General features: G+C 47.4%; 1 long non-coding RNA gene across 3 annotated transcripts; it reads right to left on the minus strand.

Annotated features, from left to right (window-relative positions):
* Window positions 1-3,909: 3,909 nt before the first annotated feature.
* On the minus strand, window positions 3,910-8,432 carry LOC119286460. Of its 3 annotated transcripts, none has more exons than XR_005140468.1 (7): window positions 8,255-8,432; window positions 7,916-8,163; window positions 6,687-6,978; window positions 6,371-6,597; window positions 5,472-5,776; window positions 5,183-5,367; window positions 3,910-4,729 (listed from the first exon to the last, which is right to left on the minus strand). It is a non-coding gene; the product is annotated as an uncharacterized LOC119286460 (long non-coding RNA). The 3 variants fall into 3 exon arrangements; XR_005140470.1 differs by having other exon boundaries at window positions 7,938-8,163; window positions 8,255-8,431; XR_005140467.1 differs by having other exon boundaries at window positions 7,922-8,163; window positions 8,255-8,431.
* Window positions 8,433-12,796: the final 4,364 nt, after the last annotated feature.

Consider the following 12,796-nt stretch of genomic DNA (forward strand, 5'->3'; position numbering starts at 1 on the left):
AGAACGAAACTCAAGCTTGCGCTTATTATATGGACGAAGATGCGGCCAACAAGCACACCCAAATACCTTGAAAAAGGTATAATCAGGTTGTTCATTAAGGAGAACCTCAATGGGAGTCTTCATGTTTAAAACACGAGTGGGAGTACGGTTGATGAGAAAGCATGCAGTGGTGAAAGCATCACTCCAAAACCGAAACGGAACAGATGCATGGGCCAAAAGAGTAAGACCATCTTCAACAATATGACGATGCTTACGTTCGACTGAACCATTCTGCTGATGTGTATGTGGACATGCTAAACGATGAGCTATCCCAAGCGACTGAAAGAAGGAGTTGAGGTTGCGATACTCGCCCCCCCCCCCCAGTCCGACTGGACATGAACAATTTTGTGCTTGAGAAGACGTTCAACATGTTTTTGAAACTGAACAAAAATATCAAACACATCAGATTTGCGTTTAATAAGGTAAAGCCAGGTAAAGCGACTATAAGCATCAACGAAACTGATATAGTAATTATGACCACTGACAGAAGTCTGAGCAGGACCCCATACATCTGAAAACACAAGTTCTAAAGGATGTTTCACCTCACGACTGGACTCCGAAAAAGGAAGTTGATGACTCTTCCCCTGCTGACAAGCATCACACACTGCTACATCTTTATTACTAGACAAACTAGGAAGCTCATGACGACGCAAAATATGACGGACAATAGGTGTGGCCGGGTGACCAAGACGAGCATGCCACTGTGACGGAGAGACCCGAACTCCACTGAAAACACGGACGACGCCAGGATGCTCCAGACGGTAGAGGCCCTGGCACAACCGCCCACTAAGAAGAATGTCCCTCGTGCCCCGATCCTTAATAAAAAGATCAAAAGGGTGAAATTCACAAAGCACATTATTATCACGTGTGAGTTTAGGAACTGAAAGAAGATTACGGGTCACAGATGGAACTCGAAGAACATTGCGAAGCTGAAGACTCCTATTGGCATGTCTAGTGAGAAGAGATGCTTGACCAATATGAGAGATGTGCATACCTGCTCCATTGGCGGTGTGGATCTTGTCGGAGCCATGATAGGGTTCACGAGTGTGAAGCTTCCCCATCTCGCTGGTCAGATGCTCTGTCGCCCCAGAGTCCATGTACCAGTGTGGATCGATGGAGTAGGACTGAGTGTGTCCCTGTTGCTTCTGCGGCAAGGGACGATCAGCCATGGCGACCTGACGGGCATTGTTGCGTGTATCTTTGCCGTCATTGCCAAGACCAAGGAAGCTTCGCTGGAAGCGCTTATGACACTTGGAGGCCCAGTGCCCATCGCGGCCACAAAGCTGGCACACACGTGGACCACCAGCCCCCGGTAAGGTCGCAGTAGGTGGGGGGGCCGAGGCGGGCGACGGTGGCAGCCCCAAGGGAGACCGGGGTGATGAAGAAGAGCGGCCACCCTTGGTGGCGGCGTTGGCCGAGAGGGAGCCAGTGCCCCTGGTGCGGCGAGTCTCGACCCGTTGCTTACTGAGAAGGAGCCGAGAGAAAACCTCGTGCCAGCATGGGTGTCGAGTTGCCCCGCTCGTTGATGATCTCGACTAAGGCATCATACTCCTCATCAAGACCATTGACAATAAACGAGTTGAACTCGGAGTCGGTTAGGGGCTGTCCAATGGAGGCCAATGTGTCGGCGAGGCCCTTGACCTTGTTGTAGAACTCAGTGGCAGTGGAGTCAAGCTTCTGACACTCTCCAAGCTGACGACGGAGTGCAGAGACACGAGCCTGGGACTGCGCTGCAAAGGTGCGCTCAAGGATGGTCCAGGCCTCATGAGACGTCTTCGCGAAGACAACAAGGCCGGCAACTGCCGGCGAGAGCGACCCCTGGATGGAGGAGAGGTTCGCCTGGTCCTGCCCCGTCCAGACGCGATGGGCCGGATTGTAGACCGGACCGTGCACGCTGTCTACCAGCGCGGGTGGGCAGGGAAGCGATCCGTCGACGTAGCCTAGCAGGTAGTGACTCCCCAAGAGCGGGAGAACCTGCGCACGCCAGAAGATGTAGTTGTCGGCGGAGAGCTTGATGGTGATGAGATGACCGAAGTGAAACGGCGGCGGCGAAGACGATCCCATCGAGGAGGCTGCCTGGGGTGCAAACACCATGGAGACAGCCGGAGACACCGAAGCCGATGCGGGAGGAGGCAGGACCGCAGCCAGGGCGGGCGCCGCAAAGCTCACGGCCGGTGCGGACGCCGCAAGGCCCGCAGCCGGGGCGGACGCCGCCAACCCCGCCAGCGGGGCGGTGTGATCCTCTTGCGGCAGGAGCGGCGGGACGACGCCTGCGGAGTCCGCAGCGGACGGCGGCGCCGCGGTGTGGACCACGAGATCACGCCCGAGCGAGGGCGCCGGCGGCGTGGAGAAGACGGAGCCGATGCTCCTTGTCCCGATCGGAGCGGGAACGGAGACGGCATCGAGCGGGAGGTTGAGCAGAGCCACATGAGAGGCCGGGAGGAAGCCCGCAGCAGTGGAACCGGTGGTGGCGGCGCTCGACATGACGGCGGCGCGATCGGTGGCGCGGCGGCGGCGGTGAAGGCGGCGGCGGCGGTGAAGGCGGCGGCGGCGGTGAAGGCGGCGGCGGCTGCGGCGGCGGTGCGGGTATTAGGGTTTAGAAGCGGAAGCGATCGTAACCTAGCGTGATACCATGTAAGACAATAAGTTTTGAGAACCAGCACAACCCTCTAGGGGTGGCTTATCTCATTATATATAATGGTTCTGTTACAATACATACATAGGTACAGAAGCTATACATAGTCTAACACTGCCAATCAGCTCAACCTCAACGGAGCAGCGCCATCTCTGCTGCATAGGCTAATGCGAAGGATCAATAGCGAAGGTAGATATTGGAGGCAAGTATACATGGCCATCCGTCGGTCTGGACTGAACAAAGCCGACCCAGAAAACCTAGGCCGGGACTACCATTTTTTAAAAATTTCTCAAAATGCTGCCACAAAATTAGTTGGTTGTTCCAAAAACCCTAGTTGCTGAAGCGTTAAGTTTTAACTGCTGCATGCGCTGCTGCTGCTTACCGTTACGTGCACTGCTCTTGTTGTGTGCACTGCTACCGCTGCTTGCTCGTTGCCCTTGCATCTGCTGCTTCCGCCGCCACGGCTACTTGCCGCTGCCCGCTGCCACTGCTGCTGCTGCTCGCTGCCCTTGCCGCGGCTGGTGCGCCGGCCTTGGTTTTGGCCATGGCTTAGGAGAGAAAGAGTTCAAGGAAGGAGAGGGAGAGAACAAAGAGAATAGGAAGGAAGAGAGAGTTGACATGTGGGTCCCACATATAAGTAACGGTCAAACAAACAGTCATCTAACAGTCGAAGCTGACTAGTGGACCCAATATATCATAAACATGGTTAAAATTAACTAGCACATTCATCAGCGCAATATGATAGTTTTTTTGGAACAGCGAACCAAAATTGTGGTAGCATTTTGAAAAAAAGAAAAGAAAACGGGTAGTCTTTTGTAACCCTAGCATGTAATGTGGTAGTTTTTTGCTACTTACCCCTGAAGAGGGTTTGCATGGATGGCACACAAGAAAGGGTGATATGGATCTGGCACGACAGGGACCAGTGGGTGCAGAAAGATAAATGGCGAAAGTCATATTTTGAGCTCGAGCGCACATGTGCTCGATATCCCCCTCGTTGATTCACCCCAAAATTCCCTTTCCCGAGCGTATTGTGTGGGGTATAGTACCTCGTATTTCATCCCTTTTAAGGATCATGGCCCACATAGGGCCACCCATAAATGCAACGTCCCCGTTTATTTGTTTGACGGACCTAACAGAACCAAACGTCATGGGCCGATTACTTGTCAATTCTGTTCCATAGAAGGACGTCCACGCCGTCACATTACTTTGCATGATCGCCAACGAACACGGCCGCATGACAAATGTGATATGATGATTACGAATCTTAATTAACTACGCCAGAACAACAAACTTGGAGATGGATTACATCACACCACTAGCTCTAGGCGGGTAATGACATCATTACCCGACGCAACGCCAGCAAACTGATCCGAGACATAAAGCATGCCTGCACGCAGGGCAGGTGCTCAGTTGCACAAAAACATCAGGGCATGGCCAATGCTCCAGCATGGACTAGTGCCCCAGCTGCCACGTCTGTCTTAACGAGCCCAGCTCAGCGAAAGGTGTTGCCTGCAGACCAAAGGTGATGCTTGCAGAAGAGCCAGCCTCCTCATGTGAAAAGCAAAGAGAGAGAAGAGAAAAGAGGAGTATGCATGAAAAAAGCAAGAGAAGACCCGGTGTGCTTGACGTAGGAAAGAAACAGAGTCACTGCAAAATCTGGACCACAGACTAGTGCCTCCATTGCCCAGAATATTGTAAGACGGTGGTTTCATTCCTTCAGGCTTGCGTGGATTCGTTGGGGCATACGCATGGTGATGCCTCCGCTGTACATGCCCTCATGAATGCAGAAAACAAGTCATGCTTGCGATTGACAATTCAAACTTACTGAAATCGCTTGCCATTTTTCACTCACCACTTACACGCCACCAGCTAATCTCAGCTCCATCGCTTTCGTAAAATTGTTCCTATGGTGACCCACCACACCACAATTTTTGCAACTCGCCGGCTTCCGAGGCTGCTTTGGCACATCGCCGAGATCCGGGTAAGTAGTTCTCGCCGTAGGCACACCAACAAGCATCACACTCTTGATTGCGACCTCCGCTGCTCGATTTTGATCTGCACATGAACAAAAACAAGAAACAGTCAGATCATCATACTACCAGAGTACTCTTTTTAACAGATGTCCTTAATCAACATAATCCTCAGGGATTCAGTACAAAAACACTCAAAAGTCTACACGGTCTCATCGTGTACCAGGACGCCAGCTAAGATCACCGTCTGGTTATGGTTTTTCACACCAACAAATTGTCCGCACGGCTCGTTTTTTTTCCAGAATTGCTCAATCATGAGCTAATTTCCATTGGTACAGTTTAATCAATTATTAATACGAACGTGCTCTAAAAGTACTATGTAGACAATTTCTCATTCTACTGAATGAACATCACTACATCGATAGATTTATGCATTCTACTACAATTTCATTCAAGCATTATCAACAAATTTAGATCCAATCCAAGCTTACACGCACGCAATTTTTGGACCATGACAGGGCCTGCGGGTTCATCTTACCAGTTGATAGTTTAGACTGCTGCAGCGGGCTCTTCTGCCTTCCCAACACGGCGGTCTGTAACTCACACATCTGCGCGGACAAGCCGCCAACGGTTCATCCACTGCCGGGAAAGTCGCCACCGCCCTGCTTGTTGGCAGATCCCCTCTCCTGGTCACTCTCACTCACCTCCTCCACCAGAGGATACCTTACAAAGCCAACAGAACACACAAGGAGACGCAAATCAGAACATAAAGCTGAACAACAGTTTAGCAAGTCAGCTAGCTTGATAGATCCATGGATTCATCTCACCTTCTAATTAGCTGCATTTGGAACTCCATCGCTCGAATGGATTCGTGTGCGCTGGAGCACCCCGCTGACTGGAAATGGATTTGGATACCGCAGCTGGGGAGCCACCGGCCTGCAGTGAATGATTCAAGCCATCCACCTAATGTAAAACGAATTTCCTGGCCCACGGACCAGATTACCACCACCAAATTACAAGCCATGACCCATCTTCAGTCAGGTTTTCTATGAACACCCTAACTGCCTTCTCAAAAGTGCTTATGCGGGGTGGGCAAGGCGTGAAGCTTGGGGCAGAGGCTCCAGTCCTCAACCTAAAAGCAGTTTCAATGATTGTGTCAAACAATTAACCCACTGAATATCAAGATGCGCATGAAACTACTGAACCGAGAGATGAAATTAGCCGTTCAAAACAGAAAGTTCGCACACTAACTCCTACCAAACCATGTAGTGCTCCCAACAGAAATTCAACCAAACTGTATGACCTCACAAAGCCTGAAAATATAGTACTGTAAATCTTTATAGCAATGTTGAATTTAACTTCAACTCAGAACAGTCAGTTTGCACACTAATTCATGTCACACCATGAAGTACTCCCCACAGAAATTAAACCAAAGTGCATGACCTTAGAAAGTAAGTTTGCACACTAATTCATGTCACGCCATGAAGTACTCCCCGTAGAAATTAAACCAAAGTGCATGACCTTAGAAAGCATGAAATTATAGTACTGTAAATCTTCATAGCAATGCTGAATTTAACTTCAATTCAGAACAGACAGTTTGCACACCAATTCATCTCGCACCATGGACACCCAGAAATTCAACCAAACTGTATGACCTAAAAAGCATGGAAATATTTGTACTACTGAAAATATTCGTATGAATGCTGAATTTAATGTTATCACTGACCTCTTGTTCCAACGAGGAACCTGAAAATTCATCTTCCCCGTCGACAGCTCGGAAGTGAGAGGCAAGCTGCCCCTTGTCACTGCCGCCGCTTCAGCAACGCCGCAGATCCGCCCTTTCGCGCTCACACCCATGGCCTCCTGCAGCGTCACCTTGACCACTGTCCGCCTGGTGCCATGTGCCGGCGACCTTCCAGCACTAGACTCTCCCCAACCTCAATCAGAGTAGATCTGGCAGAGAAAAATCACAAAAGCTTAACCGCTGGAACTCGACACTGGAAAACACACAAGGTCGATTAGTAGCATCGGGGTCGACATACCTCCTGATTGGAGGAGGAAATCCATCGCTTTCGGTCGTGTGTTCGTCCACTCCCTCCCTTGCTTCTGAAGTTCCAAAATGACGGCCGCGTTGGGGAAGAACAGACTCACCTTGCATTGAATCCATGGAGCATCGACTTTTCTGAGCCACAGATTAGACAGAAATCGAGAACCTGATCCACGGCTCACCTCGTTTCTGATTGCTCCGATCAACATATCACAACATCGATAGACATGAACATCTTTCAAGCTTGGGCACTGAAGAAGCAGCCGTTTTGCAGAAAGTTCCTCAGCCTGTAAATACTCATGCACTAATCATAAGTTTGGACATTGAAGAAACACCCAGTCGGTACAGAACAAGAAAGAATCAGGACACACTTTTTCCATACAAAAAATCTATGAAAAATCAGGGAAATTTGATAGAATACTCTGTACAACTTTCCCAATGAACCCACATGTTTGGCCAGACGAGACCTGAAATTATTACCCTACTATTATTCACAGCTAACTTAATTGCACATGTCCTTATCACTAATATGCAAACATGGTCTAATGAACCAAAAGCTTTACAAACTGTTGATATCTGTCTATTGGTGCTGGGTCTCTAGTTCATGTCTTCGCCGAGTGCTGCAACGAAGAAATTATAGATGCAAGCTTCTCACCCACTGTGTGTGCAGACGGTTCATATATTCGGGCACAATGATGCCCTCAAAATTGTTCTGTCATATTAACCTTAGACATCTCCAAAATCAGCTACACTGCTTTATTTGGTCAATTACTTTTAAATTGTTTTCAAGAGTAAGCAACAATCTTCTAAAAACAAAGTGCCCTGCCAAACTACACGATGTAGCTAATATAATTTTGCGCAAAGATGACTGCAAAATGGGTCTGCCATACTAAACTTACACATTTCCTGTCCTACAGCAGCAGTAGTTATATGTTGTTTAGTAGTTGAAGTTCAGCAGCAGTAGTTATTTCAAGTCAGAAGCAATTCCCTTAAATCCAAGGTCCTACAGCACTGCCTGTAGGCTTCTTGTAGTAATTTACATAGTAACATTGGTCGTTGCTAGTTAGTTCTGTTCTACCGACTTTTACCATTTTTAGCAAAGACAGTAGCAATAATTCCCATTGAACGAAAAACTAACCACTTCACCGATCAGACATGACTCTAATCCAGATCACTAATGGATTCCTACAACGAAGTACTACTATATCCACAAAAGAAATGCACCTTTACCATGTTGGGCACTAACATCTTTAACCACCGAGGAGCTTGTGGGCTGGCCTTCCCGTGGAGACCTGCGAGGGCGGCGACGAGTTCTTCCTTCTGCCAACCACACCACGCTCGAGCAGATCTGTGCGTCTGCACTCGCGGCCGGCCCCGGCACCTGATCCATACCAACAACCGTCAAGGCAGCCATTCGCCGCAGCGGATCTCACATGCATTCAGTGTCGTCCACCGCTTCAATCAGTGGGAATCTGTTTTCACAATCGAGATTACAATCACCACTGCAGATCTGAACATAGAGATCCCCAAAGGATCGAAACCGCAAGAAGGGGACTTCATTACCGGCTGATTAGCTGCCGTAGGAATCCCATCCCCATCAATGGTGTCGTCTTCTTCAGGCGCCTGCCCTTCGAGCAACACGAACCTTATCTTATCTGCTCTGCTCTATCGCAATGAAAATGTGCATCGACTAGGAACCCAGACCTATACCATAACTGTGCCCCAGCCCCACGAGGACGGAAAGCACGTTTTCTGTCCACGGATCAGCATTGGCGTTGACGTTCCGAGCCACGGCTCAAACATCATACATGAACGGCCGTCCCGATGATGGCCCACATCACAGCACGGGGACATACGTAGAGACCTGATGGCCCGACTAAAAAACACACGTATTGTGCCAGGCACCTGACATGGAACATATCCCCAAGCTATATTCGGTGGTCCGGATAAAGAGAGCAGTTACGCCCGAGTGCAAAAACTCCGTGTCCGACGAAATGCGCATTTTTAGCTAGACTAAAAGAGACACGCAGATAATGCATGCTTCGGCTTTGACTCTTCCATGCACGCAGACAGGTTCTCTCCTCCATTTCCACGTAAACGGATACACGCAACTGACAAGCTAGACATCCCATATGCTCTGTCAAGCCAATGGAGACTGAAGAATCAAAATTAGGGGAGCACCAAAGTCACACGAACAAGGAACGACATATCAAATCGATGCAATGAATTTGAGTGCTATGTAGAAGGGATTTCTATTGACCATTGCAAACTGCGGGATTTGCAATTTGTTGGGTATGTGTTGGAATTTTGCTAGTAGGCCTTTGGCCCAAAGCCCAACTAAAATTCTAAAATTCTCTTGGCCCATTCATGTACACATGTGAGTGAAGTGAGTGAGACTAAAGTTTAGTCCCACTCCGAAAGTTGAGAGAGAGTTGCACCTCTTTATAAGGTGAGCTATTCTACCACTTGTATGAGCATGAGAAGAGGAGACATACATGCGCGCTCCTCCTCCTCGCTCGTCGCGCCGCGGGTTGCAGGATTGAGCCAAGCCGAGCCGAGGACAGAGCTATGCACGTTGTCTATATTTTTTCCCGACCTCGGCAACCTCATCCTCGACAACATGGACGACAACGTCAACGCCGGCGGTGCTGCTCCGTATGTGATTCTATCCTTCCTGTTCGAGGTCGTGGTAGAATTCATGTTTCTAGTATGTGATCTGTTCATCTACTATGCTAGTTCGCATGATTAGTTTAATCACTGCTATTGCTGTCATGATTTATCTTGTGTTCATTTAGATTAAATCTCGTAGTAATTTGCTCATATTTCCAACAATCCAAAAACCAGATTATAGGCAATTTACTCCGAGTGTGGTTTTGCTGCGCATCTGAAGCCGTCTGCCTTTAAGGGGGCGCAATATAAGAGGTGGCACACGAGAGCAGTCTACTGGTTTCAGACCATGGACTGCTATGATGCCACCAAGGGCAAGCCTGAGGGCGATCTTAATCCAGCACAACTGGAAGCTTTTGAGAAGATCGATACTCTCTTTAAAGGCGCTCTTCTGAGTGTTCTTGATGACTCCACTGTGGATTCGTATATGTCGTTTGACAATGGCAAGGACATGTGGACTGCGCTCCAGGCCAAGTTTGGTGTCTCGGATGCCGGCAATGAGTTGTACGTCATGGAGCAATTCTATGACTACAAGATGACCGATGAGCGCTCTGTTGTACAGCAGGCTCATGAGATACAGTCGCTCGCAAAAGAACTTGAGTACTTCAAGTGTGTGCTGCCGAACAAATTTGTTGCCGGAGGCATCATTGCCAAGCTTCCACCTTCGTGGAACAATTTTGCTACTTCCCTGAAACACAAGAGACATGAGTTTTCCGTTGCGGATCTCATTGGTAGTCTTGATGTTGAAGAGAAGGCGAGAGCAAAGGACACACGTGCTCGAGTTGTTGAGGGAGCTTCTAGTGCCCACATGGTACATAAGAATAACTTCCAGCCCAACAAGTTCAAAAACAACAAGAACAAAATTCAGGGCAAAGACAAGTTTGATACAAAGAACAAGCCGTCACATTCTACCAACTTCAAGAAGAATTCTCATAAGAAAGGGAAGGGACTTTGTCATGTCTGTGGTGATCCTAATCACTGGGCTCCGAAGTGTCCTAACCGCTTTGAGGAGCGCGAACATGAGAAGAGCGGCAAGTCCACTAATGTTGTCATCGGTGATACTGATATGAAGGATTCTGGATACGGTATTCTTCCTACCATCCTTTCAGTATTTGAACTCCTGATTGGTTAATTAACACCGGTGCTAATGTACATGTTTGTGCTGATGCCTCCATGTTTTCTTCTTACCAGGTCACAGGGACTTCTCCCGTGCTGATGGGGAATGAGTCACATGCCATCGTTCGAGGTGTCGATACGGTCGATCTGAAGTTCACTTCTGGGAAGACCGTGCGTCTGAAGAATGTTCATCATGTGTCGTCCATCAATTAAAATCTCGTTAGCGATTCCCGTTTATGTCGAGATGGTTTTAAGTTGGTTTTCGAATCTAATAAAGTTGTAATTTCTAAATATGGACAATTTGTTGGAAAATGCTATGAGAGCGGAGGCTTTGTTCCGCCTGTCTTTGTCAGATATTTGCACTAAAGTTATTAATAATGTTTGCCACAATAATGAGTCTGATATTTGACATTCACGGCTTTGTCACATTAACTTTGGTTGCATGACGCGGCTAGACAATATGAATTTAATTCCAAAAATCTCTACTGTCAAAGGCTCTAAGTGCCAGGTATGTGTGCAAGCTAAGCAACCTCGCAAGTCCCATAAGACTGCAGAGGCAAGAGACTTGGGGCCACTAGAGCTTATACATTCTGATCTTTGTGAGATGAATGGCGTGTTGACAAAAGATGGAAAGAGATACTTCATGACGTTGATTGATGACTCCACTAGATATTGTTATATGTATCTTCTGAAATCAAAAGATGAGGCTTTAACTTTTTTCCAAAACTATAAAGCTGAGGCAGAGAACCAACTTGATCGGAAAATTAAACGACTTAGGTCCGATCGTGGTGGAGAGTATTTTTCCAATGAATTTGATCTTTTTTGTGCGGAACATGGTATAATCCATGAGAGGACGCCTCCCTACTCACCTCGGTCAAATGGGGTAGCTGAAAGAAAGAACTGAACTCTAACTGATATAGTTAACACCATATTAGACACATCGGGTCTTTCCAAGGAATGGTGGGGGGAGGCGCTAATGAATGTGTGTCATGTCCTAAACTGAGTTCCCACAAAGTATAAGACCATGACTCCATTTGAGGAATGGGAAAAGAAAAGATTGAAACTCTCTTACACTACTAGGGAAAACCCTAGCAGTAGCGCTGGTTTTGTGCTCACTAGTAGCGCGGGTAGGCGCGCTACTAATAAGGCGCTACAACTATTGCTTAGCAGTAACGCGTGCCGCACGCGCTACTGCTAGGACAAATAGCTGCAGCGCTTGTTCACTCCCACGCTGCTGCTAATGTAACTATTGGCATCATGTTTTCTTTCCATCGCTACTAGTATTGTTTTTTTATTTTTTTATTTTTAGTGTATTTATGCGCCATCGTACAAATATTGGTACAATATCAGTTATGAGGTTTACATCATTATATCCATAACAGTGTGTCAAATGAAGGTGGATTAGGTTCAAGTGGAGGCAATATGTGGTGCATGTCAAAAGTATACTACTAATCCAAACTTGATCTAGTTTGGACTAGTAGTACTTTCGATGTGCACCACATGTTGCCTCCACTTGAATCTAATCCGCCAGCACAAGCTATTTAATCATCATCATAATCATTAGCACCAACAATATTTATTTAATCACCACTAACACTAGCTAATAATAATCATCAGTCATTACCACCAACACTAGCTATTTTATCATCATAGTAATAGTGTAGCACATCATCATCCTCAAACTCATTTCTACCTAATCACTCCTGCTGCTCTCTCTTAGGTAAAACAACATAAAACATGTGTAGCTCCCCTCCTTGATCAAGTTGGAGCATGCAGATGAATCTGTCTCCTAATTTTGGGTAGCACATCTGTTTGCTGCCCCCTAGTACTTGTCTGCGCTCCCCCATCACATATCTGGTCCAGTCTTGCACTATTAAGCATTCATCGCTGATCTTGAATGCACTAAAGTAACATGTAGGATGTCTTGGCCGTAAGCTAATAATACTCATGGTACCTTTAGTCTCGATCCCATAAGGCACAACATTCATCGGGAGTCCCTGTTGAAGAACATCGTATGGTCACATACTTAGCAATGAAGTTTAGCTTCACAAATAATGTATGGAAAAGATGCACTGAGGACAAATAGTAAAAATCTTACCATCCTTCCTAAATAGATGTGACCGTAGTTCATGACGAACACTATTGGTCGCATGTTTTCAGTACTAAGGTTTCTAAGTCCAGGAAGAAAATTTGTCTTGACGGTATCAAGATCCTCAAGCCATGAAACATAATGACTTAGCTCCTCGTAGTTTAGTTCAGCCGCGGGACAGTAGTAGGTCCTGTCTATCAAGCGCTGGACATGTTTGCTTGCACCGAAATAAG

The sequence above is a fragment of the Triticum dicoccoides genome, chromosome 1A, assembly GCF_002162155.2.
Source record: "Triticum dicoccoides isolate Atlit2015 ecotype Zavitan chromosome 1A, WEW_v2.0, whole genome shotgun sequence".
NCBI lineage: Eukaryota > Viridiplantae > Streptophyta > Magnoliopsida > Poales > Poaceae > Triticum > Triticum dicoccoides.